At 56.9% G+C, this 27,590-nt stretch overlaps 1 pseudogene; it reads right to left on the bottom strand.

The window, feature by feature from the left end:
* Positions 1-4,005: 4,005 nt before the first annotated feature.
* LOC115654067 lies at positions 4,006-16,591 on the bottom strand (annotated as a pseudogene).
* Positions 16,592-27,590: the final 10,999 nt, after the last annotated feature.

Genomic DNA, 27,590 nt, shown 5'->3' with positions numbered 1-27,590 from the left:
CGGGCCAGCGTCTGGGTTTGCAGAGCGGTGAGTAAAGGAGCAGGAATGCCCAGCACAGACTCACTCCCAAAAAGGAGATTGGAACAACTTGTGGATTTCCTGTTTACCGAAGCCAGCCAGGCTGTCCATGCGGGGTCCCCTCCCCGCCCCGGCTCCCTACCCAGCTAGCAGGGCGGAGGCAGCACTGGCCAGGCTGGGGAGGGGACCTCGATGGGGGGCCTGTGGATACCCCCGAGACCCCAGTCACTGTTACAAGGAAAGGGAGCCACTCTGGCTGGCACCTTCTCCCGGCCCCTCCTCAGCCCGGGGGGACAGACTGGGCCAGGCCTGAGCCCTCCCTGATTTACAGTCCTCAGGGGAGGAATCCGGCAAAGTGCCTCCATGGGGCTGGCCCGCGGCCAAGGCCAGGCTGCAAGGAGCCCCAAGAGCCAGAAACCAGTGTGTTCCCAGGCTCCAAGCACCACCCCTTCCCCACAGGGCTGGGTTCCCTGGGGCGAAGGGAAGGGGGGTAGGCGAGCCAGGGCAGAGGACACTGGGGAAAGGGGGGGCGGGGAGAGGGATGAGACCAGAGGCGGGGAGAGGGCGGATAGAGGAAGAGACGCCAGAGAGAGCTCTTGGCAGGGGGTGTGGGGACTGCAGGCACTTCCATGCAGCGGGAGCCGGAGTTGTGGACTGGGAGACAGACCCCCGTCGGCCCCATGTCAGCTCCCCCAGCCCCACACCAGCCTCCCATGCCATATGCCAGCTCCCCCAGCCCCATACCACCCTCCCCTCCCCACAGCATCTGACCAGCTTTCCTTTCCATTGGCAATTCTCGCATTGCTCCTGCTCTCGCAGGCCTGACCTCAGTCCCAGAAATGCCTCCAGCGGGTGCAGCAGTCCCCAAGGGCTGAACTCTCTGCGGGGTGCGGGGGAGAGCAGAGTGTGGCTCAGTGCTGAGAGCAGGGCCAGGGCCCTGCCCAGCCTACTCAGCACCCGGCAGGGCACAGGCCACCAGGCACCCTCACCCCAGCATTGTCTGGCTAATGAGTGCCCTGCCCAGGAGGCTGGGATCTGTGCACCCGGCCCCAGAAAGCAGATCACACAGAACAGGGGTGAGCCTGCAGAGTTAGGGACACCCCCTCATGCCATCATGACCCTGCCCTACATCCCCTTTCCTGACCTCCCACACCCGTGGGAAACCCCCCTCCCCCAGGCAGGGGTGCCAGAACTAGGGCTGGGAGGGCTGCACCCCCGGCTTGAAGTGGTTGCCATCCTACAGGATTACAGTTTGGTCCAATGGCTCTCAGCACCCACAGGATGCAAAGTGTTTCAGCAGCCCTGCCCTCAGGGACGGACAAACCCTCCAGGACCCTTGCCCCCTCCCCAGTTACAGTCAGACCCAGACCTGCCCTTCGCTGGATGTAATTCCGCAGTGCCATCTCCTCCCAGGCCAGACACCAAGACAGCAGGGAAAGGGGCTGAGCTTGGCTTTCGAAGGGACTTTGGGCAGAAGGCCCCAGGAAGCACACATTGGGCTGCTCTCCTCCCCCAACCCTCACCCCATGGAGCACTGTGCTGCCATGCCGGGGTGCGGGCTGGGTTCACTGGCTCCACATCATGCCACAAGGCTGGGAGAGCTCCCAAGGAACCATCCCTGCCAGGCACAAGGCACAGCAGTGATGTGATTCCTGTGGGGTCTCCCCAGCACCAGCAGAAGGCGTTAGCCAGGCTGCAGAAAGCTACCTGACCCCACAGGGCCTGCAATAATGTCCTTGGCCTATGTTGGTTACAGAGATATGGGGGTGGGCAGAGCCCCCTTCTCCCTGCTGGGGCCCCCTTCCCCTCCGGCCATGCTCATCCCCAACACAGGGTTTCCCTGCAGCCTGGTCAGTAGAGCAGAGGAAGCTGGGAATGGGGCAGGGCTTAGCACACACTAGTAGGGAGATCAGAGGAGACAACCCCCGGCCCCCCCACCACCTGGCCAGGTTCAGCCCTTGGGACATGCAAGCCAGGACCTGGCCCTTCCACACTGAGGTCTCAGGTCCCTTCCCTCCTGGAGTCAGGGCAGGAAGCCACGCAGCGCAACTGCTCTATGGAGAGTTTCCGCTGGTTCCTGGACCTCAGCCAGGCCCAGCGCTGGAGTGACGGCCTGGCTCTCTCGTGGAGATCAGGTTACGGGGCAGGGTGGCCCGGCTTTCCCTGCAGCCAATGAGCACCAAAGAGTGAGCGGGTCTGGGGCTGTGGGAACAATAGGAAAGCTCCCTGCAGGGCGCCCTGCCCAGGAAGCTCCTGGCAGAGTCTGCTCCACCCAGCCTCAGGTACACGCTCCAGCCAGAAACAGGAGCGCTTGGGCCTGCTAGTGCCACCCCAGGCAAACAGCCTGTAGCCCAGCCGCACCCAGCCAGGGAATGCCCTCCCCTGCCCAGGCTGAAATCCTCCTAGAGTCAGATTGGATCAGCAAGGCCCAGTCCTGCATGTGAAGTTCCCAGGGGGGCGCTGCCCGAGATACTCATAATCCACCTATTGGGCTCTCTCTGCCCGAGATACCCACGTATAGGGCTTTCTCCTCTCTTCCTCGTGTTATTTACGGCAGAGCAGCTTTCCTGAAGAAGGCCTCTGTGGTACGGCCTGAAGCAGGCCAGACTCCTGATTAGCCAGACTTTCTCTGGGAATACAAGCTCATGTGATGCTGTGGCAAAAAAGGCTACAGCAATCCCTGGATGTATAAGCAAGGGCTAGCAAAGGGAATAGGAAGATGGCATTAGCGAGATCATTCCTGGATACCATGGCCAGTTTCGGGGATCACACTGTGCTGACAAACAGGAAGGGTTCAGAACAAGCTACAAGGATGATGCGGGGTTAGGAAAGCTAGCCCAACAGCAAGAGACTGAAGAAGCTCAAATCGAAGAGAAAGTCAAGAGGTGACTTGACAATAGTCTACAGCTACCTAGACAGGGCAGGGCTGTCTGGTAGCACAGGGCTCCTTCACCTAGCAGACAAAGGCAGAGGGAGAGCCAGCTGGAAGCTGAAACAAGACACATTCAGACTAGAACTAAGCTGCGGTTTTTAACAGTAAGGGTTCAGTGGGTGCTCTCCCCCAGACCCGCTCACTGGAAGGGGTGGGCTGGAGGTGGCAATCACTGGCTGACATTCTCTGGCCTGTGCTATGAAGGGAGTGAAACTGGATGCTCATAATGGCCTCTTTGGGTCCCCACATCTCTGACTGTCTGAGGGATGGCTACACTTAGAGCCGTACAGAGCTGCCGCGGGAGCGCTCCCGCAGCAGTGCTTTGAATTGCAAGTGTGGTTGCAGCAGCAGTGCTGGGAGAGAGCTCTCCCAGCGCTGCAGGTACTCCACCTCCCCGTGGGTATTAGCTCACAGCGCTGGGAGCCGTGCTGCCAGTGCTGGGGCAGCGTTTTCACTGGCGCTTTGCAGCACTGTAACTTGCTGCGCTCAGGGGCTGTTTTTTCACACCCCGAGTGAGAAAGTTGCATCACTGTAAAGTGCCAGTGTAGCCAAGGCCTGAGTCTAACCCCTCTCCTGGCAGGAAGCCCTCCTCTCCCCAGCAGTGGGGATACCATGGAAAGTATTTGAGGCACCTGTTGCTCTGGCATCCAGGTGCACATTACAAATGGAGCACCTTTTCCGCCCACGCCCTGCAGCACTCAGCTACTACCCTTACAGGGTGGGGCTAGGGAGAGAGCTCCCGGGGCTCCGGCCAGCAGAGGCCTGGACACCTGTGTCTCACAGTCTGCTCTGGAAGCGACCAGGCTTGGCCAGACATATTTCCAGTGGTGAGAATCCCAGAGGCAAGGACAACACCCTGAGAATGGCCGACACCCCTCCTGCAAGTCCCACCCTGGGGACAGGCAGCCTGAGTTTTCCTGCTGAACACAGGTGGCCTATGGCAGAGAGGGGGCCTCTGAGATCACTGGGGCCTAGGCTAGCTGCTTTTGGATCCCTGGGGGGGTCTTTCTGAGCAGAACCAGTTGCAAGCTAACCCCTTCCCCCAGGGCTTGTCCCTACAGCTGAGTCTGCAGCACGGAGGAGGCAGTGGAGTCGAAGGCTGCTGGGAGAACCTGCAGGGGCAGCTGATCTGCCCATTGCTGTGAAGGGACAGAGCTGGCAACCAAGCCTAACGCCATTCCCAGGGACGAGGCCTAACTGATCTGGGTTAAGCACAGGGCTGTGGATGGAATCACGTGCTGCTGGAACTGGTCGACTCCCACCCGACTCAGGGCTGGATCAGGTAGTTACACCAGCATCCTGGGACGGCTTCCCAGGCCAGATCCAGCCCAACAGGCTTTCAGAGCTGCCTGCCCCTTTCCTCCCTTAGGCAGCCCAGCACTGCCCACTGCCTGTCCCCACCCCACAGTGTAATGAGCCAGCTCACAGGGCCTCTCGAATCCCTGCTCGAGTGACTCGCTGTGACTTTGCCAGGGAGCACAGTGGGACTGTCCCTTGGGCTGTCCTGAACTCTGGGAGCCCTTCTCGGGGGAGGCAGTCAACACCGAGACCCAGTCAGGTCAGCTTGGGTTAATCAGGGCGGCACAGGAGAAGGCAGCTCCCTTCAGCTGTACCGCTGCTCCTGCACCCTTCCTACATCATTGCCAATCATCCATCCCCTACTCCCGCCAGCAGTGCCTCTGGCACTTCCCCTCGCCTCCTCTGCACGAGGGCAAGGGGAAGCCACAGTGAGCCCAGAGGGGGGAGGGATAGACGGGGACACAGCTTTGCATCCTGTGGGCCAGGACAGCAGAGGCTGCAGCTTCAGCCTGGAGCAGGAGATGTTCCCTCCCCGACAGAGAATCCACTGCACCTCCAACCAGACCCAGAGCATGGCCACTTCTGGACTTGGGGCCCAGCAACTGACGGGGGAGCACGCGGCTGCAAGGCCCAGGCCATGAGTCAAAGCTGCCGGAATGGGCACCCAGTCCGCCAAGATGGTCAGTTGGGGCAACCAGCAGTAGGCCTGAAACTGACACCACGGTGATGGGGACCCCAGAAGCACCCAGAGTGCAAGAAGGGCTTCATCCCTGCTGGGGGGCACTTTCCCAGCTGGGTCTGGCCACTGTCCTTCCGAGATGCAGGCGCAGCCGGTAGGTGGACAGAGAAACTGAGCCACACAGGGCTTGCTGAACCCACAGACAGCCACAGCCAGGTCAGGGGGCGCATGGATGGGGCTGGGCTTTCCAGAGTGCCACGAGTCTGGTGCTTGGGTCATTCTCGGCTGTTGTGCTGCCCTGGCATCACCATAGGGACAGGCACCAGATACCCACCTACTACACCACAGACCTGGGACCAGCCTGCTCTGGCCCGTTACCATGGGAAAAATCCCCCTACCCCCACCTCTGTGTAACCCCCAGGCCTGAACCACAGCACCAGGCCCCATCTCCCAGCTACTTCCCAGACCCCTCCCCGCAATCCCAACCTTTCCCCAGCTGCATCCATGACCCCGTCTGTGCCCCGCCCCCCAGCAGCCTACATCCCGGCCCCTCACTGGTGCATCCCAGACCCCCAGGTGGTGGGAGGCTGGGACAGGGCCAGATGGGGTGTGAGTGTTAGGAGAAGCTCCTTAGATGGGGAGTCCAGCATCAGGCAAGCAGGGTGCAAGGTAAGCCCAGCTTGGGGTGGAGCTGACTGGGCCTGCCAGGCCCTGACATCCACGGGGAACGGAGGGGATGTCAAACCCAGGCTGGCACCCAGGCCCCTGGGGGAGTAGGGCAGGAAGGGCATTAGGAGGACCTGGCTGGGACTTTCAAGCCCTGGACCACCTTACCCGCTCCCTGGCCTGTCTCTCAGCATCCACCTCCCTCTGCAGATGCTCTGCACGCTCCTCTGCCTCGTCCGCCACCTGCTGCAGGCTCTGGATCTTCTTCTTCACCGCATCAATGGAGGTGCTCCCAGCCATCTTCCACCCCAGGGCACGCCCAAGGAACGAGGCCTGAGGGTGCTGCTTGGGGACCTGAGCAGGACTTGCCTGGGGCAGGGTCTGGGGCGAGCCCAATGCAGCCTGGTTCCACCCACTGGGTCCTGCTGGCTGTCCCTAGCCAGCTCTGTGCCCAGCCCAGCTCCCCGGTCACTGGCTCTGCCGGTGACAGCTCCGCTTCAGCCCTTTGTGGGACTGCCACTCCCAAGCCAGCAGGAGAGCTCAGGATGCGAACTCTCCCCTCCCCGCCTTCATCCCCTTTCCTGCTCCTCCTCCCCCTCTCCTGCATCTCCTCCTCAGGAAACGAGTGTCAGGCTTGCACACTTCCCTCCTCTTAAAGAGGCAGCACCAGGCATCCAAGCTGCTTTTCCCACTGCAGCTAGGGCTCCCCTCCCTCCCCGGGAACCAGCCCTCCCCCTCCCCAGGCCCAGGGAGCATTGCTGCGGTGCTCTGGGTACCTGTGTGTCCCTGGCCTGCAGAGCCCAGAGAGAGTGCCCCAGCAGCGGCTGGCCTGTAGGGTTTGCTCTATCTCTTTCAGGTGGGGCTCAGCAGAGAGGCCCCTTTTTGCATTGCCACTGCTGTAGCCATGGGCATGGCTTCTGGACCCTACTTCTGCGCTCCATGGAGCCAGGGGGCTGGGGAATTGGGAGGGCTCTGTCCTGCCCCTGGTGGGTCCTGCACACAACACTGAGTCCCTGGGGGTGCAGGAAGGGGGAGCAGAGAAGTGGCAAGAACAAAGTTTCCCATAAACGTATGTTCATGAGTCAGGGTTTGTGACGTGTAAGAGAGAAACGAAGCCCAGGCGGGGGTGTGGGGGCTGGAATGAAGGCCGAGGAGCAGAACAAGGCAGCTCCTGGCAGAAGCAGCACCTCCTTCCCCTCATGCAGGAGACTATCGCTAGTATCTTTCTGAAAGGTCTCTAGCTCGCCCACAAGCGAGGGGCTGAATGCAGGAGTCACCCAGTCATCTCTGGCCTGGAGGGTCCTCATGGGCCCTAGGAAATCATTGCAGAGCCTCCCCATCCGACCAGGGGCTCTGCCCTTAGCCATGAGAGGGGCTGCTGACTGCAGCCCCATTGGGGTTCTCACAGACACCTCACAACCATTTCTCTGGAGCTGTGCCCCCTTGGATGGAGCTGGCAGGCTGCAGTGTGTCCAGTCCAAGAGCCGGAGCAAGATGCATGGCTGCTCCAAACACCAGTGGAAGGGAAGGGGGTCTGGGAGTTTTAAACCCCATTTGCCCCAGGTTCCAGAACTATTTCAGCATCTCTGCACAGATTGAACAATGGCGGCAGAATCCAGTGACAGGCAGGAACCACAGGGCATGCAGGTGTGAACCATGGACAGCCTGCTGCATGCCATGAATGCTAGAGCACAGCTGGGCCTTTAGGGTCAGCCGCCAGATATGAACGACTTGAGCTTCTGCCTGTGCTCGGAGCGCATCTCCATGGGAAAGAGTCTCCAAGCCCCAGGGTATGTCTACATCTACAATTTTGTAGCGCTGGTTGTTACAGCTGTATTAGTACAGCTGTATAGGGCCAGCGCTGCAGAGTGGCCACACTTACAGCAACCAGCGCTGCAAGTGGTGTTAGATGTGGCCATACTGCAGCGCTGTTGGGCGGCTTCAAGGGGGGTTCGGGGAACGCAGAGCAAACCGCGGGAAAGCTGGTCTCCTTCCCGGTTTTTGCTCCAGTGTTCCCCGAACCCCCGAGCAAGCAGATCTCCTTCCCCGCGGTTTGCTCTCGCATTCCCCGAACCCCCCTGCAAACGGCGGGGAAGGAGACCTGCTTGCTTGGGGGTGCGGGGAAGGAGACCTACTGCACGGGGTTCGGGGAACGCGAGAGCAAACCGGGAAAGGAGACCTGCTTCCCCGCGGTTTGCTCTCGCGTTCCCCGAACCCCCGAGCAGCAGATCTCCTTCCCCGCGGTTTGCTCTCGCGTTCCCCGAACCCCCGAGCAAGCAGATCGCCTTCCCCACGGTTTGCTCTCGCGTTCCCCAAACCCCCGAGCAAGCAGATCTCCTTCCCCGCGGTTTGCTCTCGCGTTCCCCGAACCCCCCTGCAAAAGGCGGGGAAGGAGACCTGCTTGCTCGGGGGTGCAGGGAAGGAGACCTACTTGCACAGGGGTTCGGGGAACGCGAGAGCAAACCAGGGAAGGAGACCTGCTTCCCCGCGGTTTGCTCTCGCGTTCCCCGAACCCCCTGCAAACCGCTGGGAAGGAGACCCGCTTGGGGGGGGATTCGGAGAACACCGGAGCAAACCGCGGGGAAGGAGACCAGCTTGATTACCAGAGGCTTCCTCAGGTATGCTGGGATACCTGCTTATTCCATGGAGGTCAAGAAAAGCGCTGGTAAGTGTCTACACTTGATTACCAGCGCTGGATCACCAGCGCTGGATCCTCTACACCCGAGACAAAACGGGATACGGCCAGCGCTGCAAACAGGGAGTTGCAGCGCTGGTGATGCCCTGCAGATGTGTACACCTCCTAAGTTGCAGCGCTGTAACCCCCTCACCAGCGCTGCAACTTTGTGATGTAGATAAGCCCCCAGGTCCTGACACCATCCATCCCATTCCTGGGATCTACAAGCCCCTCAGACAGATCTGATGATTTCATGTCTGCAGCCTTGGTCTCTACTCTGCACTGGATATAAGGAATCACACACGCAACTCCCCAGTGCTCAGACACACTTGCTATCTTCATCCCTGCTTGTCTTGGAATGCAACACGGACGCTATCTGGTGTCGGGGCTATGCCCTGGTGTCCCATGCTCTGGGACATGGTCTGATCCGTTACAAGGGGACCCTCAGTCCCTCCTTAATGAGCAGTGACAGACAGCAGGCAGCACTGGCTGCACTTCACGCCTGCATTTAAAGAGCACAGCCAGCACAGGGATTCCTGGCTCCATATGCAACAGCTGAGGGACCCCAGCAGGGCCCATGTCTCCACTGCTGAGAAGTCTGTTTTCCTTGCAGGGTAACTAAGGCAGGTCGGCTGTCCCGGCTGCACTGTACCCTGCCTGGGGCTGAGCTCGGCTCATTTACCTCAGGGTACGGCCACAGAGCCTTGGCTTCACTCACTCTGGCTTTACAGCAGGCTAGCTCACGCATTGTCACCCCCGTCCTCAGCAATGAAGGCAAGGCCTGTGCAGAGCCTAGCTGCAGCATAGCACTTCCACACCAGCCACAGGGCAGGGCAGGGAGTCAGGCCCCAGCTGCCAGGAATGGGGCAGGTTCAGGGGCCGGAGAGACAGTTCCTTCAGCAGTTGCTCTGCTAAGTGGCCTCTGCTCTAGCCACACCCTGGGCCGCCAGCCAGCTCCCTCCCACTGGCTCAGGGAATCACCAAATAAGAGCAAAGTCTGGACTAGGAGGTGGGCTGGGGCGGATCCTGTCACAGCCTCCCAGGGAGCTTTCAGGATCACAGTCCTGGAATCCAGCACTCTCCCTGCATGCCCCAGAGACGCACACCAGCCGCTGCTACCCCACTTATGGGCACCCAGACCAGCTCCTGCCTCAGGAACTGGGAAGTGTGCAGCAGCTGGGTGCCTCCTACACAGCCAGTTCCACTGCAGGTTACTGGGCTCGCAGTGTTAATTACAGAGCAGGCAAGAATAATTCCCTCCACGGCCAGAGTCACTGGGTGAGGTTCCCTGGCCCATGCTATGCAGGAGGTCAGCCTACAAAACCTATGAATCAGTGCTCCGCCCTGCACCCACAGCGCCTTCTGCTGGGAGAGGCTGGCACTGGAGAAGCCAGGCAGCCCTCCCCCCCATGGCGAGCACCCCTACACTGAGCTCTGACACACCCCACTGTTGGGATTGCAAGGACCTGTGAATCCCTGAGCCTGCCACACTTAGCTTTATGCTGGAAGCTGACACCCCTTGGCAGGCTGTGTGGGACGGGGCTCACATTAACACCCGTTAGCATGGACCCATGTTACTTAGCATGTTGCAGCCCATCTGCAAGCAAGCCACACTCCCGTCTCCCAGGCTTGTCAGCTCAGGCTGTGGGCCAGGGGCACATTCCCGTTGTCCCCAGATGAGCACTAGAGAGGGTTAGTTATTTTAATGTATTTTTTTGATATTTCTACAGAGAGCAGCTGCCTCTCTATCAGGGCCCAGGGAGCTGGGAGCAGCCCTGCATGGCTCAGTTGCTCCTGTCTTGCCCTGCTAGACTCACAGGAATGGCATCTCTCCATCTCTGGAGACGCTGGCTCCTCTGGCTCCTGGATTCTCAGCCTGGGGTTTTATTCTCCTCCTTTCCCAGGTGTCCTCCAGCTCCTGTTGCATCGGCCTCCCCAGCTCCTAGCACCGTCCTGCCCTGGGATTCACTCGCTGGCGATTAGGCAATGAGAGATCCTGGAAACAAGCTCCAGCAGCCACAGAACAGGGTCCTCCCCTGGAATGGGGCTCCCCCAGAACAGAGCTCCTCAGGGGCTCACAGAGAGACATCCTTTCAGGCAGGTTTGGTCCCTGCACTTCATTGTCCAGGGTTCTGGCCAGTCCTGAGCAGATGGTCCATCTCGAGCACCCATCACCACAGGGCCTCCACTCTTCAGCTCACTCCCAGCAAGTTTTTCCCAACATTTCTTTCTATTTTTCCTTTTCTGAATGGGATCCCATTCCTCCTGGTCTCTCCCTCAGGTCCCCGAGCAATTCCCCTCCCTCCTGGGAGGCCACATCTCTCAGATATGTGGAGAGAGGTCGCAGGACTCCCCCTACCCCCATTGTCAAACTAGGTAGGTTTGTCCAGCCCCCCTCAAGCCTTTCTGTTACTCTTCTCAGAGCTCCCTCCAGTTTGCCAGCACTGAGCACAATATGCCAGGGGGGACACAAATCAGAGCCACATAACGAGGGATTCATCCCCCCGGGAGCGTGCACTGCACATCACACTGCCAACTACACTGCGAACTCCGCATCCACCCAGGCCTCTGACTTCCCCCAGGGCCATCTCCTTTCCACTGCCACCCATCTGCAGCTCAGTTGGACCCTCAGCCATTTGCACTCCACGCTAGTCCACACCACGGGGTAATCTACATGCAAATTTGCACCACTTCAGTTAAAGCATGCTATCCCCTCTGTGGACACTTAGGCCACATCTACAGAGAAACTCCCCCCCCGAAACCCTGCAGCGGGAAATCTCAGAGCCCTGGAGCACAGCTCTGGCTCACGGGGCTCATGCTACGGCACTCAAATGGCAGTGTAGACGTTCCCGCTCGGCCCGAAGTTTGGGCTCTGAAACCTGGCGAGAGCGGTAGCGCTCAGAGTCCAGGCTCCAGCCTCAGGGGGAACGGCTACACGTGCTGCAAGCCTCAGGACCCTGAGTCTGTAGGTCTAGGTTTGAGACGCGCTGTCGTAGGGCTTTATGTAGTGGAGACTTACTTTAAAACTGCTCTTAATCTATGTCAGGCGAACTGAAACAAGCCTGTTTGGAACCAGAGTGTCTGTGCACTTGTTTCTTCACTGGCTTAACTAAATCAGCATTCAGAGAAGCACCAGGCCCCAGGCAGACCCATGTCCCAGAGGCCCCCTCCCACTTCTCCGCGAGAAGAACAACTGATTAATAGACTCCTAGAGTTTCAGGTCAGAAGGGTCCCCTGTCACCGAATCTGCCCCTCTGTGTAACCCAGGCCGGAGAACTGCCCTGCATTAATTCCTATTGGAACTACAGCAGAGCAACATCGTGTCTTGATGTAAAAACTGCCAGGAATGGAGAAGCCGCCTCGACCCTAGGTCAGCTGTTCCAATGGTTAGCGACTGTCACTGTGCGCAATCTCCATCTTAGTTCTAGTCCGAACCTGTCTCATTTCAGCTGCCAGCCTTTGGGTCGGGTTAGATCTTTGTCTGCTAGAGCCGGACAAGCCCATTATCAAATATTTGTTACATGCGGGGATCAGGCACCCCATAACTTTCCCTTTAAGCTAAGCAGATTGAGCACCTGCAGGCAGGTTTTCCAGTCCTTCAATGCTGCACAGCCTGGCTCTGGCTGCCCAAAGCCCAGGGGAGCCTCTGCCAAGAGTCACCAGGGTGAACTCTAGGCTCTGAGGAAATCAATGGCAAAACTCCCATGGATTCAATGGGCCCAGGATCTCACCCCAGAACCCCAGGGCAGCTGCCTCAGGGTAAAGAGGCTGAGGCCAAGAGGAGCTTCTCCTTGTCTCAAGCGCCTGGCTGCAGATTTCGCCCCCAGTTATGCTGGACTCCGATGCAGGGTTTGGCTCACGCTCCAAATGGAGCAGACACGTCCCAGAGCTAGAGCAGAGTAGCCAGGGCAGCCAGAGAACAGGGAGGAGGCAGACTCGCTCCACATCGCCTTTACACCTGGAGCACTCACTGAGAATGGGGCCACTAGGCCACCCCCCTGCAGCCCTCCCGGAGAACTAGCACCAGTGCCTGGCCTGCACGGACTGTGCCAGCTGGTGCTGGCTTGAGTGACAGGAGGGGGTGCAGGACACTTGAGCGCTGGCATTGTAAGCTCCGAGGCAAGGTGTGTTTACGCAGAGCCCCGCACAGTGGGCCCTGATCCTGACTAGGGGCTCTACTGGACTATCAATACGTTTGTGGGATGGTAGGGTCCTGAACTCAACCATGTTTTGCTGCCCCAGGGAGTGGGGGAGGGGACGTATCACAGTCCCACAGCCTTGTCCTTGTCTGGACTCCCCTGTCCTTGGTGGCTACCTCAGAGATTTGACACATCTCCCCCATTTAGCTCCACAGGCCAGCTGGGATTGAATTTTTGCTCTTGATCCTAAAAAGCTTGGCCCTCCCCCCACTGGCTGTGCTCCAGATGGCTCCCTTCAGCTTCTCCTCCACTTCTCCGGGGTGGTTTTCATCAAAGAAGGGCTGGCTATGGAAAGGAGGATTTATTTATAGGGTGTCAAATACCCTGGGTGGTACAGTGGGTCACTACACCCCATTCCACTCCCTGGAGCAGCCGGGGGCTGCACACAGCTGTTCCTCACTGTGCCCTGCCCGGACACAACGTCTTCCTCCAGGCAGGAGCCACTGTCTCAGGAGAGAGAGAAAACCACTCCAGGCCTGTCCTGAGGCTCCTGGAGCTCCTGGAGGAAAAGGATTTTCCCAAGCACAGCTACAACCTCCTTCCTTCCAGCCAGCCAGCCACCCTCCTGCCTCCCCCAGCCTCCCTGGCCCAGGTTTCTTTCAGACGCACAGACACCTGCTGTGCCTGCTCCCTGCCCTTGGCTCCCTGCTCTCCTCGGCTTTCCCAGAACAGGCTATCAAACACCCTGGAATTTCTCTTGATGTCTGAATGTTATGGGAGGCCGATGAGCTGGTCTGTGCCCAGCAGATCCAATGGCCCATTTGAAGATACTCAATATTGGCTGGTGCAGTGACAGCTCCAGTCCTGGCAGGGCCCTATCACTGCTAGAGAGGTGGGTCCAGTCCGCTGAAACAGCAGAGCTGCTCTGGGGCCTGCAGAGCTCCAGGTGTCTAGTGTTGTCAGCAAAGCCCTCCATCCAAGAGCAAACTCCAAACAGCTTCTCACCTCCCGCAGGTCAGAGCTCACTGCCTCCCCTCAAACTGCATCCCCTTCCCTCTCCTGACTGTGCCCTTACCTCCCTATCGCCCGCCAGGCTGTTCCCCAAACTGTCTCCTCGTCCTCCGTCGCGGCCGGACTGCACCTCAACCTGTCTCCCCATCCTCTGTCAGACTGCACCCCAACCTGTCTCCCCATCTTCCATCGCCTTCGGACTGCACCTCAACCTATCTCCCCCCTTTGTCGCCACCGGACTGCACCCCAAACTGTCTCCCCGTCCTCTGTTGCCCAGACTGCACCCCAACCTATCTCCCCGTCCTCCATCACCCGCCAGACTGCACCCCAAACTGTCTCCCCGTCCTCCGTCGCCACCGGACTGCACCTCACACTGTCTCCCCGTCCTCCATCGCCGGACTGCACCTCAACCTATCTCCTCGTCCTCCGTTGCCCGCCAGACTGCACCCTAAACTGTCTCCTTGTCCTCCGTTGCGGCCAGACTGCACCTCAACCTGTCTCCTCGACCTCTGTCAGACTGCACCCCAACCTGTCTCCCCGTCTTCCATCGCCTTCGGACTGCACCTCAACCTATCTCCCCGGCCTCCGTTGCCCCCAGACTGTACCCCAAACTGTCTCCCTATCCGTCGCCCCACCAGACTGCACCCCAACCTGTCTCCCCGTCCTCCATCACCTTCGGACTGCACCTCAACCTGTCTCCCTGTCCTCTGTCAGACTGCACCCCAACCTGTCTCCCCGTCTTCCATCGCCTTTGGACTGCACCCCAACCTGTCTCCCCGTCCTCCATCACCATCGGACTGCACCTCAACCTGTCTCCCCATCCTCTGTCAGACTGCACCCCAACCTGTCTCCCTCTTCCATTGCCTTCGGACTGCACCCGAACCTGTCTCCCCGTCTTCCATCGCCTTCGGACTGCACCTCAACCTATCTCCCCGTCCTCCATCGCCCGCCAGACTGCACCCCAACCTGTCTCCCCGTCCTCCGTCACCCGCTAGACTGCACCCCAAACTGTCTCCCCATCCTCCGTCACCTGCTAGACTGCACCCCAAACTGTCTCCCCTCCTCCGCCCCCTGTCAGACTGCACCCACCCTCGCCTCCTCCCTCAACAGACTACACACCTCTTGCCCCATTCCTCCCATTGGGCTGCACCTCCCACTCCAGGGTCAGGCCCCTATTGTCCATTTTATAGTGTTTAGTGCAGCTTAGTGTAAGTGTCCCAAGTGATGGGATTTCGACTGCTTCCACCAGGAGAGGTTTCCCAATGAGGCTCCCACCCCTTAACCCCCAGTGACAGGGCCCCCACCCCTCCCACATGAGATGCTTCTCCCGTCTCATGGGGAGGGGCTGGCAGTGGGTACATACATCTGCTGCCTTCTTCTCCGCCTGCTCCAGCTTCTCCTGGGCCTCTTTGACGGACTCGGAGTACTTATCCACCTCATCCTCAGTGCCCTTCAGCTTCTTCTGCAGGGCCTGCTGCTCCTCCTCCAGCTGGGAAGGGAGATCAGAGCGGGGGCTTAGGGGCCCGGACAAGGTTCGGCAGGAGCCAGGCAGCATGCTAGGTAACAGGCAAGTGGCAAGGCGAACTTGGGGGGTGTCCCAGAGCGGCTGGCCCAGGACTGGCGCAGACACAGAGCTTGGTTCCTGGAACTCGAGGCCAGCGGGACAGTGCTGGGAAGAGTCTCCAGAGAGGGTGGCTCCCAGAAAAGGCTCCTTGGTCCAAGGACCAGGGGCCCAGAGAAGCCTCTCCCCAGTCCTGGGCACAGATGCGGGAGAGTGACGTTCTCGCCCCACATTTCTGGTGAACCCGCTGCGTGGAGGGAGAACCCCAGTCTCAGCCCGAGATTCTGGCTCCATCCCAAGGGCCTGAGCTGCTGAGACAGGCAGTGTCCAAGGGGGGTGGAGCAGAGACAGTCCCTACCCCCTGGATGAGCAGGGGGGGCCAGGATGCCTGTTTGCAATGAGCCCCCTACAAGTCTAGCTCCAGGAGGGCCTAATGTGGTACCTGGTCAGGGATGGAACTGGGGTCCCTGGAATGGTCCCCAACAGTGTGCAGTGACCCCACACTTGGTCCTCACCCTTCAATGGGAGTCTAAGGGGGAGGAGCCCTGAGGGATGGGGGTATCGGTCCTCACCCTGCTTAATCTGTCACTGGATGGGGATACTGGGCAGGGTTAATCCCAGCTGGGGGTGGGGGGGGGCTGGGCAGCGGGCTGCTAGAAAACTAGAGGGGCTGCTGGTGAAGGCACTGAGGGGGGGTCCGAGGTGGTGATGGGGGGCTTCCCCTGGACTTAGGGTGGGAACTGAGGGGTGGCTGCCTAAGGATCAGAGAGGCTGTGCCCAGGTGTAGGTGGGCTGGGGAGCCTGGGAACTCAGGAGAGTGTTTTAGGGCTGCCTGGGGACTTGGTGGGGGGGTTATGGCCAGGGGTGCTGGGAGGGGCCCTGCTAAGGTTGATGCCCAGGGACTTGGGGTTCTCTGGGGGTCCCGGGTCTGCCTGGGGACTTGGAGGGCCACCGGGCAGGGAGCTTCCTGGGACTTGGGGGGGGCGCAAGGGTGACTGCCTGGGACTTGGGGGGCCACTGGGTGGGGGGGCTTCCTGGGGACTGGGGAGGCGCTGGCAGGGGACTTCCGGGGGGGGCGCGCAAGGGGGACTGCCTGGGAACTTGGGGGGGCGCTGGGCAGGGGGGATTCCTGGGGACTCGGGGGGCCCTGGCAGGGGCTTTCCTGGGACTGGGGGGCACCGGCAGGGGACTGCCTGGGAACTTGGGGAGGCGCTGGGCAGGGGGGATTCTGGGAACTTGGGGGGGGCGCTGGGCAGGGAGTTTCCTGGGGACTTGGGGGGGGGCGCAAGGGGGACTGCCTGGGAACTTGGGGGGGCGCTGGGCAAGAGGGATTCCTGGGGACTCGGGGGGGGGGGGGCGCTGGCAGGGGAGATTCCTGGGGACACGGGGGGGCGCTGGCAGGGCGCTTCTGGACACCCCCCTCACCTGCTTGCAGCGATCCTCCGCCTGCTTCTTGTCCGCCTCCGCCTGCTGCGGCGCGGTCGATCGCGTTCTCCTTGTCCAGCTTCAGCATCTGCATCTTCTTCTTGATGGCGTCCATGGCTGCGGCGCGGGGCGGAGACCGGGCTGGAGCGGGGCTGAGCGGGGCCGGGAGCGGGGCTGAGCCGGGCCGGCGGAGCGGGCTCTGGGCCCGGGCGCTGCCGCCGCGCCTAAAAGCCGGGGAGGGGACGGGAGGAGCCGCGGGACCCGGACCCTCCCCCGCCGCCGCCGAGCACCTTTTAGGGACAGGCTCGCGAGCCGAGCCGCAGGGAGGGCGGGATCGGCGAGCAGCCGCAGCACCCCGGGAGGGACCCGGAACCGGAGACACCCCCCTGCGCCTGCACCCCAGGGCCCCACTCCTACTGCACCCCCAGAGAGACCCCAACTCCAGAGAATCACACTGCACTCCCAGAGCCCCCACCCCATTGCTCCCCCAGGGAGAGCCCCAACCCCACTGAGTTCACAGTGATCTCCCCAGAGACCCCCAATCGCCCTCTCCAGAGGGACCCCCAACACCAGAGACCCCATCCCAGAGACTCTCGCTGCTACCCCCAGAGATTTCCATTGCACATACACCCGAAACTAGTTCAACACAAATCAAAGGAAAAGTCACAGGAGTGAAATGCCTGGAAGCTGCCTGGAAACTTTTAAAAACCCACATAAATAAAATGCCACTGTGGCTAAACAACACAGTAAAAGAGGCAGTTAAAGGCAAAAAGGCAACTTTTAAAAATTGGAAGTCAAATTCTGCTGAGGAAATAGAAAGAAGCATTAAGTCTGGCAAGTGATGGATAATTAGGCAGGCAATAATAGAGTAACTAGCAAAAGACACAAAAACTAACAGCAAAATGTTTTAATTACCTCAGGAGCAGGAAGCTGCCAAACAATCAGTGGGGCCACTGAACAGTGGAGATGCCAAAGAAGACTCACGGAAGACAAGGCTGTTGTGGAGAAGCTACATGAATTATTTGCATTAGTCTTCATTGCAAAGGATGTGAACCATACTTTTAGGTGATAAATCTGAGGAACTGCTCCAGATTGAGATGTCAGTAAAGGTGGTTTGGAACAAATTGATAAATTAAATAGTAATAAATCACCAGGACCAGATGGGATTCATGGAAGAGTTCTGAAGGAACTAAATATGAAATTGCAGAACTAAGAACTATGGTATGTAACCTTATCATTTAAATCAGCCTCGGTACCAGATGACTGGAAAATAGCTAATGTGATACCAATTTTTTAAAAAGGTTCCAGAGAGGATCCTGGTTATTACAGGCCAGTAACCCGAACCTCAGTACTGGGCAAATCGTTTGAAACTATAGTAAAGAACAGAATAGTTAGACACATAGATCAGCATGATTTGTTGGGGAAGCGTCAACACAACTTTTGAAAAGGGAAATCATGCCTTGCCAAATTATTTGAATTCTTTCAGGGGGTCAACAAGCATGTGGACAAGGGGGATCCAGTGGATATAATGTACTTAGATTTTCAGAAAGCCTTTGACAAGGTCCCTCATCAAAGGCTCTAAGCAAAGGAAGCTGTCATGGATAAGAGGGAAGGTCCTCTCATGGATCAGTTAACTGGTTAAGACAGGAAATAAAGGGTAAATGGTCAGGTTTCAGAATGGAGAGAGGTAAATAGTGGTGTTCCCCAGGGGTCTGTATTGGGACCAGTCCTATTCAACATATTCATAAATGGTCTTGAAAAAAAGGGTAAACAGTGAGATGACAAAGTTTGCAGATGACACAAAAACTACTCAAGATATTAAGTCAAGGCTAAATCACAGAATCATAGAATATCAGGGTTGGAAGAGACCTCAGGCATTCATCTAGCTCAAAGCAGGATCAACACCAACTAAATCATCCAAGCCACTCATTCCACCACCATCCCATTTCACCGCCTCCCTAGGAAACCCATTCCAGTGCTTCACCACCCTCCTAATGAAATACTGTTAGCTAATATCTAGGGTGACCAAATGTCCCAATTTTATACAGACAGTCCCGATTTTGGGGTCTTTTTCTTATATAGGCTCCTATTACCCCCTACCCCGTCCTGATTTTTCACACTTGCTGTCTAGTCACCCTACTAATATCCAACCTATACCTCCCCCACTGCAACTTGAGACCATTACTCCTTGTTCTGTCATCTGCCACCACTGAGAACAGCTGAGCTCCATCCTCTGTGGAACCCCCCCCCCTTCAGGTAGTTGAAAGCTGCTATCAAATCCCCCTCACTCTTCTCTTCTGCAGACTAAATAAGCCCAGTTCCCTCAGCCTCTCCTCATAAGTCATGTGCCCCAGGCCCCTAATCATTTTTGTTGCCCTCCGCTGGACTCTCTCCAATCTGTCCACATCCCCTCTGTAATGGGGGGACCAAAACTCCAGGTGTGGCCTTGCCAGTGCTGATAGAGGGGAATATAACTTCCCTCAGTCTGCTGGCAGTGCTCCTACTAATGCAGCCCAATATGCCATTGGCCTTTTTGGCAACAAGGGCACACTGCTGACTCATATCCAGCTTCTCGTCCACTGTAATCCCCAGGTGCTTTTCTGCAGAACTGCTGCTTAGCCAGTCAGTCCCCAGCCTGTAGCAGCGCATGGGATTCTTCCATCTTAAGTGCAGAACTCTGCACTTGTCCTTGATGAACTTCATCAGATTTCTTTTGGCCCAATCCTCCAATTTTCTAGGTCACTCTGGAACCTATCCCTACCCTCCAGTGTATCTACCTCTCCCATCAGCTCAGTGTCATCTGAGAACTTGCTGAGGGTGCAATCCATCCCATCATCCAGATCGTTAATGAAGATGTTGAACAAAACCGGCCCTGGGGCACTCCGCTTGATACCAGCTGCACATCGAGCCATTGATTGCTACCCCTTGAGCCTGACGAACTAGCCAGCTTTCTATCCACCTTATAGTCCATTAATCCAGCCCATATTTCTTTAACTTGCTGGCAAGAATACTGTGGGAGACTGCATCAAAAGCTTTGCTAAAGTCAAGATATATCACATCCACCGTTTTCCCCATATCCACAGAGCCAGTTTTCTCATCATAGAAGGCAATCCGGTTGGTCAGGCATGACTCACCCTTGGTGAATCCATGCTGACTGTTCCTGATCACCTTCCTCTCCTCCAAGTGCTTCAAAATGGATTCCTTGAGGACCTGCTCCATGATTTTGCTGGGGACTGAAGTGAGGCTGACCAGTCTGTAGTTCCCCGGGTTCTGTTTCTTTCCCTTTTTAAATATGGGCACTATATTTGCCTTTTTCCAATCATCCGGGACCTCCCTCCATCCTCACAAATTTTCAAAGATAATGGCCAATGGCTCTGCAATCACATCAGCCAACTCCCTCAGCACCCTTGGATACATTAGATTTGGACCCATGGACTTGTGCACGTCCAGCTTTTCTAAATAGTCCTTAACCTGTTCTTTCACCACTGAGGGCTGCTCACCTCCTCCCCATACTGTGTTGCCCAGGCAGGGCCGGCCTTAGCCATTTTGCCACCCCAAGCACGGCGGCAAGCTGCAGGGGTGCTCTGCTGCTCACTGGTCCCGCGACTCCAGTGGATCTCCTGCAGACGTGGCTGTGGAGGGTCCGCTGGTCCCGTGGACCTCCCGCAGGTGTCCCTGCGGATGCTCCACAGGAGCTGCGGGAGCAGTGGACCTTCCGCAGGCACGCCTGCGGGAGGTCCACTGGAGCCGCCTGCCGCCCTCCCAGCAACCGCAAGAGCGCCCCCCGCTGCATGCCGCCCCAAGCACGTGCTTGGCATGCTGGGGCCTGGAGCCGGCCCTGTGCCCAGGGCAGCAGTCTGGAAACCAACTTTTTCTGTGAAGACTGAGGCAAAAAAAGCATTGAGTACTTCAGCTTTTTCCAAATCACCTGTCACTAGGTTGCCTCCATCATTCAGTAAGGGTCCCACACTTTCCCTGACCTTCTTCTTGTTGCTAACATACCTGTAGAAACCCTTCTTATCCCGTCTAGCTGCAACTCCAATTGTGCCTTGGCCTTCCTGATTACACCCCTGCATGCTCTAGCAATATTTTTATACTCCTCCCTAGTCATCTGTCCAAATTTCCACTTCTTGTAAGCTTCCTTTTTGAGTTTAAGCTCACTGAAGATTTCACTGTTAAGCCATGCTTGTCACCTGCCATATTTGCTACTTTTTCTGTGCATCAGGATGGTTTGTTCCTGAGCCATCAATGAGGCTTCTTTAAAATACAGCTAGCTCTACTGAACTCCTTTCCCCCTCATATTAGCCTCCCAGGGGATCCTGCCCATCAGTTCCCTAAGGGAATCTAAGTCTGCTTTTCTGAAGTCCAGGGTCTGTATTTTGCTACTCCTTCTTCCTTTTGTCAGGATCCTGAACTCAATCATCTCATGGTCACTGCTGCCCAGATTGCCACCCACTTCAACTTCCCCTACCAATTCTTCCCTGTTTGTAAGCAGCAGGTCAAGAGGAGCATGACCCCTGGTTGGTTCCTCCAGCACGTGCACCAGGAAGTTGTCCCCAACACTCTCCAAAAACTTCCTGGATTGTCTGTGCACCGCTGTATTGCTCTCCTACCAGATGTCAGGGTGTTTGAAGTCCCCCGTGAGAACCAGGGCCTGTGATCTGGAAACTTCTGCTAGTTGCCGGAAGAAAGCCTTGTCTACCTCATCTTCCTGGTCTGGCAGTCTATAGCAGATGCCACCACAACATCACCCTTGTTGCTTTCGCCTCTAAACTTAACCCAAAGACTCCCGACAGGCTGTTCTCCAGTTTCATACAGGAGCTCTGAGCAATCATACTGCTCCCTTACATACAATGCAACTCCTCCATCTTTCCTCCCATACCTGTCCTTCCTGAACAGTTTATACTCTGGCTGCGAAGAGTTACAAAGCGACATCCCAAAACTGCATGACTGGGCAAGAAAATGGCAGATGAAATTCAATGTTGATAAATGCAAAGTAAAGCACATTGGAAAACATAATCCCAAGCATACCTACACAACGATGGGATCTAAATGAGCTGTTACCACTCAAGAAAGATCTTGGAGTCATCATGGACAGTTCTCTGAAAACATCCACTCAGTGTGCAATGGCAGTCAAAAAAATCTAACAGAATGTTAGGAACTATTAGGAAAGGGATAGATAATAAGACAGAAATTATCATGCCACTAGCTAAATCCATGTTATATCCCCACCTTGAATACTGTGGGCAGTTCTGGTTGCCCCATCTCAAACGATATATATTAGAAATCGAAAAGTACAGAGAAGGGCAATAAAAGTATGGAACATCTTCCATATGAGGAGAGATTAAAAAGACTGGGACTTTTCATCTTGGAAATGAGATGAATTAGGGGGTATATGAAAGAGGTCTATAAAATAATGACTGGTGTGGAGAAAGTGAATAAGGAAGTGTTATTTATCCCTTCACATAACACAAGAACCAGAGGTCACCTAGTGAAATTAATAGGCAGCAGGTTTAAAACAACAAAAGGAAGTTCTTTTTCACACAACGCACAGTCAACCTGTGGAACTCACTGCCAGGGGATGTTATGAAGGCCAAAAATATAACTGGGTTAAAAAAAGAACTAGATCAGTTTCTGGAGGTCCATCAATGACTATTAGCCAAGATGCTCAGGGTTGCAATTCCATGCTTTGGGTGTCCCCAAAGCTCTGACGGCCAGATCCTGGGAATGGGCAACAGGGGATGGATCACTTGGTAATCACCTGTTCATTCCCTCTGGGGCACCTGGCATTGGCCACAGTCAGCAGACAGGATACTGAGCTAGATGGACCTTTGGCCTGATCCAGTCTGGTCGTTCTTATTTTATTTTAATTTGTATGAGGCCTGTTGCCATAATGATGTTCTTCTCTAACCCACTAGCAGAACCTGACCATGCCCCTTGGACATCCCCCTCCTTCTCTTCAGCCTGGCTGCCCACTTCTCAAACCCTTCACTAGCTCCCTCCTGAATCCCAGCCTCTGAATCTCAGAGCCCAGCTTCTCATTCTCTTCTTCACACCCTTTGCCTCCCTCCAGCCCAGGTAACTAGGCTAAGCTCCCCACACAGCCCCCTCCACAGCACCACACGGCCCTACATGCCAGGGACCCCTCAGCCCTCTCCAAGGAGAAACAATACCAGGGCTCGTGTCCTGGGGAGGGAGGGGGGGCCAGCAGGGGTCATTGTTGCTGTGTTTCCATGAGGGGCCAGGCCCCATTTAGACCCAGCAGAGTCTATGCTGAGCAAGGGCACCTCAGCCCCCAGCAAGGTGTGAGAGCACCTCATGAACATGCCAATACCCTTGCTCCCCCAGCCTTACCCAGCATCATTCTGGAGAGTCTAAGGGGAAAAAGCAGCAGAAAAAGCCTTTAAAAACAAACCAAGCAATCAACCCTCCTTGTGCAGCGTGAAGCAGCCGAAAAGCAGCCAGGCTTTGCCTTCAAATCACTGCTGCAGGGAGAGATGCAAACCCTGAGCTCAGCAACGGAGCATATATTCCAGTTCTCACCCCAAAAGCAGGTAATACCATGAGCTGACTATCTGCCCTTGTACTCCTGCAGTGCACCCCTCAGAGACCCCCACCTCTTGCCAGCGTGGCCCACAAGGCTCATTGCACAGCGCTTCGTGGCTGCATTCTGCCCGTGGCCACACTTCCCAAGGCAACACAGACGCCGCGGCTGTGGGTTCAAGGCACCCAGAATGCATTCTGCTCAAAATCAACAATATGCAACAGGTGACCCATGTAAAACCCTCAGATACAAGCGCCTCTAGAAATCACACACATTGAACAGTTCATAAGTGTGTCCAGTGTGAACCAGACCAAGCAAGAGCTTGGGCTGGGTGAGTGAGCAAGGAGGGGCTGGGGCAATAGCAAGAGTGGAGGAGCTGGGCAGGAGGCTGAGGGGCAGGACCTGATTGGGCTGAAGGGCTATGGCAGTGCTGGAACTGTTGCTGGTAGAGCGGGCTGAGTAGGGGGGTTACCTGGGCATGGATGGGTTACTGGAGGGCTGGAGAGGACAGACAGGGTGCAGCCACTGGGGATGGGAGTGGGGTGGTGATGCAGTAAACGCAGCCAAAGTGGGCGGAGAGAGGCGCTGCGATGGGGTTGGGTCTATAACTGGTGTTTGTAATCATAGAACAGGAATAGCCCTGCCAGGTTCCCTCCAGCTCATCTCCAGGGCCAGGGCAGGAGTCTTCCCTACAATCCATTTTCCAGGGCTCTGGCCAGTCCTATGCTGTGGGGTGCCCCAGCTGGATCCATTCCCCACCCCACAGGGAACAAGGGGCTCCTGACCCCTCCCCGGAAGATGATTCCTTAGCCTGATACATGTTGCTGCTGGGGAATGTGCCCTAACATTCTGCCTACATGTCCACTATTCACTTTTAATTTCAATTAAATTTAATTACGACCCCTTGTACCAACCGTGCCTCACCCTTCCCAAGGTCCTTGCCCCCCCCCCGCTACAGAGTAACCCCATCCCCGTCCCTTCAGTTAACTCAGCTACCAGTATTTACCTGCCCACGGCCTATGCAAGGAGTGCCCTCCCAAACCAGCATACCAGGCTTCACTGCCTTCCAATGCCTCCTAAAAAGTCACGTCTGCCACGAGGGTCGCAGGGGAAGGAATTAGAATGAAATTATCCATTGAGCAGCACATGAGACACTCCAGTCACTGCACTGTCTGATGTGCAGCCCATCTGGCCTGGCCCACCCGGGGCGTGATCTCCCCTGCTTGGGCTAATGGCCAGTTCCTACGTGCTGTGGGGCAGGGCCTCCTCTTGTTCAGTGCATTGGGAGGCACCTGACACATCTTTGGGTGCAGCACAGAGACGGAAATCCAGGACTGGTTCCAGCCCCAGCATCATGTTAGTTACTGGTCCCTGATTTCCTCACCAGGTGTTAGCACACTTCTGGTACAGAGGAGCCTGGAACCGAACACTGTATTCAGGGCAATCATCACAAAACTGCATGGCCGGGGGCTATCATGCTGCAGACTCCTGGCCCATTTGCTGTCCCCTCTGCTCAGGCACACAGAGAAGGGTGGGCGAGAGAGATGTTGCTTTCCTGACTGCTTTACTGGCATGCAGTTGCCCGACGATCTGCCCCCATTTCTCACCTCGCCAGGTCCCTTTGGATCATTTCTCTCTCCTCAGTGCTGGTCACAGCTCAGCCCTGATTACCAGCATCCATAAACTCCATTGTGGTGGTGGGTTCCCACCTGTCCCAGGTCATTGCTACACACACGGCAGGTGTGGCTGGCTGCCAGGGCCTCAGAAGTAGCAGGGAGCTGCGTTTTGAGGTGAGATGCGTGGGGTGGGGGAAGAGTACAGGACGATGGAAGATGGGGTGATAGAGTGAAAGAAGCCTGAGCTGGGTCAATGCACAGTGCAGACCCAGGGCTGACGGGTTACTGTGCTCAGAGCAAGCAGGCAGGAGGAGGGGGTTGTAAATAGGGAAGCTTCATGCCACATCACCCATTTACGGTCAAATGGTGAGGGAAATGATCCAGAATATTGCTGTGCGAAAGGAGAAAGCTGTCTCCTCCGGAGCTCTGCAAAGAAAGAAGCATTGGGGTGGGCAGGTGAGCAGAGGAGCCAGTTTTAAGAAGGGGATGGAGAGTGAACTGGAGCAGACAGTGAGCATAGTGCAAGGAGCAATGGGGATGGAGAGACGCATCAGCCTTCTCTCAGCTCTGGCAGGTACCTGCATTGCTGCCAGGCCTGGCAGCTCCCTTCTGATCCCTAGTGAGTTATAAAGACCAGGGCTCAGGCTGGAATTTGTCACGCAGCAGCAGGAGCCCTGAGGATCACACTGAAATAATGCGATCTCCCTCTCTCATTAACAACCACGCCACCAGAGTGCCCAGAGCAGCTGCACCAGAGGGCTGGTTCCGTAGGGATATTGCCACCGCTGGCATCTTGCTATACAACAGCCTGCCCGGAGCAGAGCCCCCATGACTCCAGCTGCTGCAGGGATGGAACTGCAGGGTTATTCTCAGCACAGGAGCCCCAGAAACCGAGCTTTAAATGGCACCACATTTGTCTGGAAGCTCCAGCTGGCTGTGGCGATTATGAGGTTGCAGGGGCATTTGGGATTTCTGATCCTGGCACATTCCTGCTCTTGCTGTAGCAGCCATTCACAGGCTGGAGTAAAAGCTGCTCTGAAGGCCAGGCAAAGGGGATAATAGAGAATGACCTGTGGGGTCCTTCCCCCCACAGACAGAGCCTGCTACCCCATCCCCTGCCAGCCAGGGAGAAGTCAGAAGCCGGGCTGGGATCCTTCACCTTCTGCCACAGGGCCACCAGAGACAGGGGCTTGCAAACTACTGGTCTTCAAAATAATCAGTACACTGAGGTTGAAAGGGACTGATGGGGGCTCCGTGCATGCACCCACCCCCACACAGTGCAGACACGTACCCGCACAGCCTCCCTCCCCATACGTACTCCGAACAGTGCAGCTCAATTCAAAGCTTCACTCTTCAGAGAGAAACGGGACCACGGTTTCCAGCAGTGGGGACTAAAGTGAGGCTGCATGGCCCATGTCTAGGTGCCTGACAGCTGGTGATGAATAGGGACTTAGGAGCCTAACCTGAGGCACCTGGATTGGAACATCTTGGCCACTGCAGCTATTCAAACCCGCCCACAATTCACATTCGCTGAGTGTGGGAGCTTTATGGGGATTCAGCTCTAGCCAGAATGCAGCATTTGCAGTGGATGGAAGGGCAGCTTGTAGCAAAGTATTGTCTTAGTTCCTGGCTGCAGCGTTCATGTAGCCATGTTGGCCCCAGGATACTAGAGACATCAGAGAGAAAAGGTGAGTGCGATCATATCTTTTACTGGACCAACTGACTTCACATCCTCCTTGTCTTTTTTACTGTAACATATTTATTCCTGTTTCCTTATGGTGCCCAACCCCGTAATCTCTGGGTTCACTGGACAGAGCCGAGCATCTGAGCAACATAGATCCAGTGCCTGTGGGTAGAGAGCTAATCCCCAGGTAGCTGTAAAGGACGGACAAAGGGTTCACGGAGAGCGGCAGGGGGAACTGGAGGCAGCCTGTGGAAAGCCTGGGCAGAGCAGCCACTCTTACAGCATGTGGCCAAATTGGGGAGCAGGTGGATTTCTGGGGTGCTGGGCGCCAGAGGGGACAGTGCCCTGGCCCTGCTTCCCTTGAATGTCCCAGCTGGTCATTCTGCCAGACCTGTTCTGTGCTGCCCATTCACCTGGGACAGCCGCTCTGGTTCCACACACTTTGCCTTTGGTGCCGTGGCCAGCACAAAGATTGTGAGGCCAGCGACAGCCTGGCTCACGTCTGAGGCATGTGTCTCCTACCTTGATGACACCCTGACGCAGCATCAGGGCAGAGCAGATTGCTGGGGACAGCTGGGGAGCGCTTGGCATTCCTGACCAAGAGGAAAAAAATCCCTCCCTCAGCCAGGCCCCTGGAAAGCCTCCCTCAGCTCTGACAGGCAGGAGCCCATGTCAGCCCCGCTGTGCCTCCCAGGGACCAAACGGGGGCAGGTTTGGGGAGGAGAGGAGCCTTAGATCCCCGCCTGTGCCCCACCCTGCCTGTGGTCACCTTCCCCTGCCCAGGACCATTAGGCTGCCCTGGATGCAATGCTCAGAGCAGAGGCACACGGTGGCAGCCTGTCAGAGGCTCTCTCTCCTGCTTGCCTGGTCTAGATGAGAACAGTCGCCATCCCCATCCCCCTAGCATGCAGACCATTGATTATGTGACTACTATGCTGGCTCCAGGCAGCTTCAGCTTCTGCTGCCTGTGCAACGGCTGCGTGGCAGAGTTACCGTCTCCTCGTTTAAAGTCACCCAACAAGGTCTGGGAGGCCAGAATCCCCCTGATCCTCTCTCCCCAGAGGGTGTTAGACAGACTCCTCAGTGCTCACCCCTCGCAGCAAGCCATTGCTGGGCCCCATTCCCTGTCTCCCTGTGCTGAGGGGCAGCGTGCCTCCTTGCTACGGCACCTAGCCCTGGTGCTGAGGTGCAGGTGGGTGGGACTTCTCGGGCAGGACCAGCCGAGCCCTCCAGCTGGCCTGTGCTGCTCTTCTACCGACAGATCTCTGGCCCCGGTCCAGCTTTGTTGACTGAGTTGTTTCTCCAGGCCCAGATTTAGCTGCCCTGGCTCTGCAGGCCCCCA

This window comes from Gopherus evgoodei, chromosome 6 (assembly GCF_007399415.2).
Source record: "Gopherus evgoodei ecotype Sinaloan lineage chromosome 6, rGopEvg1_v1.p, whole genome shotgun sequence".
Taxonomy (NCBI): Eukaryota; Metazoa; Chordata; order Testudines; family Testudinidae; genus Gopherus; species Gopherus evgoodei.
This window is presented reverse-complemented; position numbering and strand designations above follow the sequence as displayed.